Here is a 7727-nt window from a genome sequence, read left to right on the forward strand (position 1 = left end):
GGTGGTCTGCCGGCAAATCCTGGAGAAGTCCCTTCCTCGACCTCGATCTGCTCGGATCCGTACCGGCCCTACCCTCTGGTGGCTGCTGTCGTCGTCCCAGGGGCTCTACCGGGCGGATCTGGTGGCTGGGCGTGTTTCCGGGGGAAACCCCTGGCCGACGCGGCAGCCGCTCCAAAGGTGACGTCTTTCGGAGTCGTTCTCCTTCCTTGAGGCTTTGGAGTGGAGTCCCTCCCTCCCACCCCTCGAGTACAGGTGAAAGCCTGCCCTCCCCTGCTTGGACGACGATGACACTCGGTGTCGTGCTCCTTCCTGAAGGCGTCTTCCAGGGCTTGCTCTTGCATTGATGGAGCTGTTGGTGGTGCGGTGAAGGGTGTGGCGGCCTGATCCTCTATGCGGCAGCCTGTGCGGTCCCTGGTGCGGATGGTCTCTGCCACTAAAGCCATATGAGGGGATTGGTGTCTCCTTTTCCGGCGCTGGTGTTACCCTGGTTGGTGGGAGTCCCGTTCTCCGACGATTCCAATCCATGACCGGTGCAAGGTTGGCCCCTCCTGGGCATTCTCTGTGGCATTCCATCTTCGATCGACGAGTCTCGACAGGCGCCCTGCCTTGCCGCTGCCGACGATGGTCTTCTAGTGGTCGGCCTCCGTTGCGTGTGGATCTGCCGCTGTTGTGTCTCATGGCAGCTTGGGCTCCTTGGTCTGGGTTCTATGGAACATCTCCGTCGTTCGCCGGTGCGGCACCTGTCGAGCCTAGGTGAAAGGGTAGTGGCCCTTTGCGGCGACGGAAACAGACCTTGTGGTTGCTCATGTTTGGCCTTCTGGTTGCAGCCAGCGGCACGATGCATTGCCCGGTGTTGCCCTCCTTCCGAGGCCTTAGTTTGGTTAGTTGGTTTTGGCTTTGCGGCAGTCGATGGCTTCGGCGCTTGCTGTAGCCTTTGAGTCGTTCCTCGCAGCACTATGTATCTTTTTCTGCATTGCTTTGTTTCTCTGTTGTGTAATTCCTATGTAGTCCTGGCCGGTTGATGGCTTTGTTAATTCAAAGCCGGGCTAGGTTCGAGTCTTTTCTCGGGTTCGGCCAATGCCTTTTCTTTAAAGCCTCGCTAAGCATGCTTTTGATCTGGAACGGGGGCGCCATGTGTGGTTCTTAAACCCCCTAGACTTAGATTGTATTCCTATGAACATTATTAATCAATAAAGCAAGTGTGTTTAGACTCAGAAAAAAAACTTAACACACCGTATGATTCTAAAAAAAAAGGTTCTAAAAAAACTTAACCCACCGTATCTGCCCTCCAATCCTAATCGAACGGCCCAACGTGAATCGAAGCAAAATCACCTCAGTATAGCTTGGCCATTTCTCAGCGAGCTGGCCGAGTCGTTTCTCTCCCGTGCCCGCCGCGGAGAAGGACGGCCGCCGCAGAGGAGAAGCTCCGGTCCCTTCCCCCGGGCCTCCCCTCCGTGGCCATGGATCCAGCCCCCGCCGACGAGAACCCCCTCGCCGCCCTCTCTCTCCGCGGGTCCGATCTGCCCGCGCACTTCGCTGCCGGCCACGAGATCGACGAGGAGGACGAGGACGATGGATATGCAACGGCCGCCGCGTGGAGGGAGGGGCTCGATGAAGAGGACGGCGGCGCCGCCTCTCCCAGCCCCAGAAGCAGCCTCGCCTCCAGCACCGGCGCCGGCGGCGTCGAGGAGCCCGACGCCGCCCCGCCCCTCGCCCCCAGCGCCGAGGACTGGGCGCAGGGCAAGAAGCACGCCGACGAGGTGCTCCCTGCTCTGTTTACATCTCCTTACACTACAGGCACCATTGTCATTCACCTATACATGGAGTCTTGTTTGTCTCTTGAGCCACATCAATCATCTAATTATGAATTATTTACCCCTCAATTGACTCTTCATTGCTACGTAATTTGGATGTCCAGCGATGACATTAGTTTCCATGCTACTGCTGGAGTTGTAAGTGTTGTGTCACCCTGAGTGAGTGTGTTCCTTTCCTTGATGTTCCAGGATGATGGTTCAGCTTCATGGAGGAAGAGGAAAAAGCATTTCTTCATCTTGAGCAATTCCGGCAAGCCAATATACTCTAGGTAAGGTAAGATCACTTGTGCAAAAATGATTCATGGTAGAGTTTACCAGGAAAAATCAAAACATCACATTTCCTTCATCTTGTTTGACTTCTAGGTATGGAGATGAGCACAAGTTAGCTGGGTTTTCTGCTACATTGCAAGCGATTGTTTCTTTTGTTGAGAACAGGTATGCAACGATTATATTTGACGGCCTTAACCTTCTCCTGTGGGCTGTGCTCATTTTTCCCTCTTGGTGATATTCTTTTGTTTTTATCCAGTGCCGACCATATCAAATTTGTGAGAGCTGGAAAACATCAGGTCAAGTGGCCTTCCTTGTCCAAAAATTTACTCCGTTCATTTAATCTTAGTTCAGAAGGACAATGCAGGCGTTCTTCGATCGAGGCCCGAACAATCAGACACCACTTAAGATGGACATTTCACTTGCAAAACCTTTTATGTACTAACTGTATCATACTAAGTTGATTGTATACTGTCCTTCCTTACAGATAGTTTTCCTTGTGAAAGGTCCTATATATTTAGTTTGTATAAGCTGCACCGAAGAGTCATTTGAAGGATTGAGGGGACAACTAGAGCTCATGCATGGCCAGGTGCTTCCACTGTTGCATTCATCTTGACACATTTGAATTTCTTGTATTTTTATTGTGATTATTATACAGCCATGCGTTTCCATTCCTATCCTGATTTCTCTGTCTGAAATCACAAACTTGCAGATGTTGCTTATTTTGACAAAGTCGGTCAACAGGTGCTTTGAGAAGAATCCCAAATTTGATATGGCACCACTTTTAGGTGGCACAGATGCGGTTTTCCGATCTCTTATACGTGCGTTCAGCTGGTGAGCTTGTTTCCTTCTCCTTGCCACGGATCTCATCTTAATTCATTTTGGACTTTAGTGCTTAAAATTGATATCTTACTGAACCATTACACAGGAATCCTGCTACATTTCTTCATGCATACACATGCCTTCCCCTCGCCCAAGCAACAAGACAGGCTGCTAGCGCAGCTTTGCAGGACATTGCTGATTCAGGAGTTCTATTTGCACTGTTGATGTGTGATCACAAGGTTTGTCCAATTTCCTGCCATGACTTTCATTTTGATACTCCCATTTGACGTATTCATCTAACTGTACTGAGGCTATGCTTATTTGGTAAGATGTAACACTTTTCTTATTATAGTTACTTCTGAACACTCTTTATGTGCCACTCGAACTTTCTAGAGCTTTATATAACATGGGCATAAAACTTATTTTATCGTCAGTCAGTTACGTCTTTTACCATATCCAAAGTGATATTCCACATTTCTGAGAACTTCTGTAGAAATCTTGCCATTTGTGTTATTTGGTATCCCCATATTAGAATCTTCGATCTCTCCAGTAGAGTCAATGGCTTTTCTCCAGTAGTATACGGCTTTTCTGCCTGTAGCTTGACAAAGGGTGCCAGTACCATTATAGATTGCTCCTTCTAGAGCTATTATCTGTTATTGTGTGCTTCTGGCATCCCATCAGAAGGCACCAAACTTTATTGCTAGTGTTTGTAGACATTTAACGTAAATAATTTATTTTCCTTAGTCCTATGTGTTCGTGTTTATGAGAGCTACATTCATTGTTAATTTCAGGTTTGTCCAATTTCCTGTCAGAACTTCCATTGTGCTACTTAGTTCGTATGACTCTTTAATCATACTGTGCTGGAATCCTGCTTATGTGCTAAAATGTAACACGTTTCTTATTATAGTTACTCCTCAATACACTTTAGGTGCCACTTGACCTTTCTAAAGGTTCATACAACAGTATCATTAATCTTACTTTATCGTCAGTTAATCAGTTACGTCTTTCACCATATCCAAGCTGATATACCACATTTCTGAGAATTTCTGTAGAAAGCCTGCCATTTTTGTTCTTTGGTATCAGATGTTTTCAACCTCTCCAGAAGAGTCAATGACTTCCGTGCTCTGTAGCTTGATAAACGGTACCAGTACCAATATAGATTGCTCCTTGCTCATGCTAATGGTAGTTATTATGTGCTTCTAGCCAATTGCGTCTGCGATCCCATCATGAGACACAGAATTTTGCCATGCCAAATATTGCACTTATGATTGCAATTTTGCTAGTCTATGGAGATGGATAACACAGTCATTTATTTTCCTTACTCCTCTGCACTCATGTTTCTGAGAGCTACAACCTTGGTTAATTTTCAGGTTATTAGTCTTGTGGGAGCACAAAAGGCAACTTTGCATCCTGATGATATATTACTACTTGCAAATTTCATATTGTCCTCCGAATCTTTTAGGTAATCTTCACATACTATCTGAAATGAAAACCTTGACCTGCAACCATCTTACAAGTTTGGTCTGTTTAATGCAGGACTTCAGAGTCTTTTTCACCCATATGCTTGCCAAGATACAATCCTATGGCCTTCCTTTACGCCTATGTTCATTTTTTTGATGTGAGTAAAATAGGTGCATCTAAATATGCATGCTCACGTCAGTGTGCCGGCAATATCTTCATTATGAGAATCATGATGCATGTCTTACAACACAGATGGAAACTTGTAGATGTTTATATGCAGTGCCGATCATATTTTATTTCTTAGTTTAGGTTTGAGGAAGTCATTTTATTATATTAACTAATTTCTTCTCCATGGCAGGAAAATACTTACTTGACTCTTCTTACTCCGAGATCAGATTCCTTTTATGATTTGAAAGATTCAAGGTGACTCTTCTTACTCTTCTGATGAGGCAATTGGTGGACCAGCTGGACTGTGGCATTTTATATACAAAAGTGTTTATCTTGACCAGTATGTATCGTCTGAGTTTCCCTTGCCCATAAGAAATCCAAAGCAACAGAAGAGGTATTGAATATTGATGACAGTACTACTACATTATTTACTTCCGTATTACTGAACCGTCGTTTGAGAGAAAACCTGGTGTGTGCAGATTGTACAAGGCTTATCAAAAGGTTTATGCTTCCATGCATGATAAAGCAACTGGTCCACACAGAACTCAATTCAGAAGAGATGAGGATTATGGTGAGTTACCCACGCACACTCCACAACTTACTCCGATTGTTTCAGTTAGTTGATTCCTCCAAGTTATAGTGCTTATTATATAACGGGGATGCTAAAAACCTAACTTCAGATTTTTATGCATGGCAAATTATTGTCGCAAGAATGGCAAATTGAACATTTTTATGGAAAATTATGTTGTCACAAGGATGGCAAATTTAGCTAGCATGTCAATTCCTGGGAAAAAACTGAAGATGCATGGATTCGCGATGCTTGATAAAGGAAACTGTCATCCTCGCGACAACATAGTTTGCCATCTTGGGTGCTCGATCTGTCATGCTAAAAATCTGACGTTCAATTTCTAGCGAAATCCTTATAAATGTATAGGTAGCAACTATAGAAATATGCAATTCGTTCTTCGAGTATTTTTCTGCTCTGATAGCCAATTCGCCACTAGTAAGATGCCGTTGGGATCTAAGATATCATCACATCAAATCATTTATCTGGAAACAAAGGGATGTATATACTGAATTTGCAGAATAACAAAGCCAGATTTGATCAAGCTCCACTCATGTCCATAACTCTATGGTTATATGTTAGTGTCTGGGAGCATAGTTGAACTAGAAACTATATAAGATTTTAGTTCGACTATTGTTGTACCTGGACCCTGTTATAGGGACGAAAGTCGTGGCCATTTAATGACATGTTCTACCTTCGAGAGAGATGAAACTATTACCTTTTATAGTCTAGTTGCTACGTGATTCTAATACCCACACAGATTTTTCTTATTCACGTGACACAGTTGTGCAATCTGAACTTCTGCAAGCACAGCGGTGTGAAAATAAAGCTTCTGAAATCTTAGCTATTTAAGAAAACACTGCTCTGAAACCAGCAGGGGCATATAGAATGCAGGCTTGTACATCTTTACTTTAAGATTGGTTTTTGAATGTTTAAAAATACAGCCAAAGGTGCAGTATGCTATTCTATTTTACGTTGAATTGAATCACTTAATGCAAAGACCTAGAACCATCAGAGGATCAGTAGAATAATCCATTCTGTTCACATAGACGCCTGCCTGTGGCCTCTAGGGAACAAACTGGTAGCTGTTATGAGGCACCAGATATCTCATTGCTTGCTGCAGTTGTGGTTCTGTGGCATTGATGTCCTAGGAGTACCTGCGCCGTCAAAGTTACTAGCTCAAGCATGGTATTTCCTGTTTGCCTAAGTGTTTCACAGTTATTTTGTTACACAACCAATTTTCCTTTTGTTGCAGTTATGTTTAGCTGGATAACCCAGGATTTTGAGCTGTATGCCGCCTTCAGTCCACTGGCTGACAAGGTTGGCATCTATCTGCCTACATACAGTTCAGCGATGCGATTAATGCATCATCTATAGTAATACTGTCCTGATGTATCTAATCTTACTTTGAGTGCACGCATTTTGCTTGCAGACCCAAGCGATTAAGGTATGCAACAGAGTATGCCAGTGGATCAGGGATCTACAAGACACAGTGTTCATACATGGAGAAAGCACCATTGCCTGGTGATATATTGTCTTGTATGTAAACTCGTGTACTTTTTTTTTGTTTCTTTCGTCGAAATTTTTCATGATTTATGTGCTTACCACACTGACACAGGCGATACCATCACTGTTGGGGAGATATATGAGGTTTGTCTCTCTCTTTAACACCATTACAAATGTAAATGTGGCCCTTTTTTTATTCATGATCATTGTTCAGGACAAGTTAAGTTCAATAATTGGTTTTTATTTGTATCTTGTCGATGCTGCGATCCATCGGGCGCCATTTCTTATTTCTATGTATGCTTGGTCTGTAACCTTCTAATTCCCCATGGAATCCAAATTAATACATCATATATATAGGTTTGGAGAACCTTATTTTTCCCCCTGTATGTTTAATCAATTCAAGAAAGTTATGTCTAAAAACATTACAAAACTTTTCATGATGTAATTTGGATCTAGACAAATGTAAGACGAGTAATTTGGGACGGAGGTAATATTTAACATTGTAACTGGAATTAGGCATACTTTGAGGAATTACTTCCCTATGTTGGTCTGTACATACTTGTCAAAGTACACATCACAGTTGGAGGATACGGCAAGGGTTATTTTTATCCAACATGGTTGGCAGTGTGATCCTCGTCACCATAAGCGATCTATAATCCCTTTATGATTACTACTTTTCGCATCTTTATTTTCTTTCTTTTACAAACCTGTTGTAGGTGTGTGCATCTTACTTATGCAGAGATCCGGTGTAATGCTCGAATCTATTGAGTAATAAGGCGCTCTTTATTAAAAAAGCCTCATGAAACCTTGCTGAGAATTTGAAGTTAAAATTATGCAAAGTAATAATGTGGGCATGCATGAGTGTCCAATCTTAATTGCAACCTGTTAATATACTTTTGCATAGCACAACAGGTCAGTCCATGTGCAAAACTTGAATGTAAGAGCAACTCCAACAGGGCCACCCATTTCGTCCGCTGGCGTCCGTTTGGGTCGGCGCGGACACAAAAGTCGGCCCAACGCGCCGACCCAAACGGACGCACGTCCGCTTGTCATCCACCTGCCGACCCATTTCCGGCCCATTTTTGAGCCGGATTTGCGTCGGCGTGGACACGAGGTGGACGCAC

The 7727-nt window shown here is 43.8% G+C and overlaps 1 pseudogene; it reads left to right on the top strand.

Annotated features, from left to right (window-relative positions):
• The first annotated feature begins 1363 nt into the window (after positions 1-1363).
• LOC119326186 lies at positions 1364-7125 on the top strand (annotated as a pseudogene).
• Positions 7126-7727: the final 602 nt, after the last annotated feature.

The sequence above is a fragment of the Triticum dicoccoides genome, chromosome 6B (genome assembly GCF_002162155.2).
Source record: "Triticum dicoccoides isolate Atlit2015 ecotype Zavitan chromosome 6B, WEW_v2.0, whole genome shotgun sequence".
Classification (NCBI taxonomy): domain Eukaryota; kingdom Viridiplantae; phylum Streptophyta; class Magnoliopsida; order Poales; family Poaceae; genus Triticum; species Triticum dicoccoides.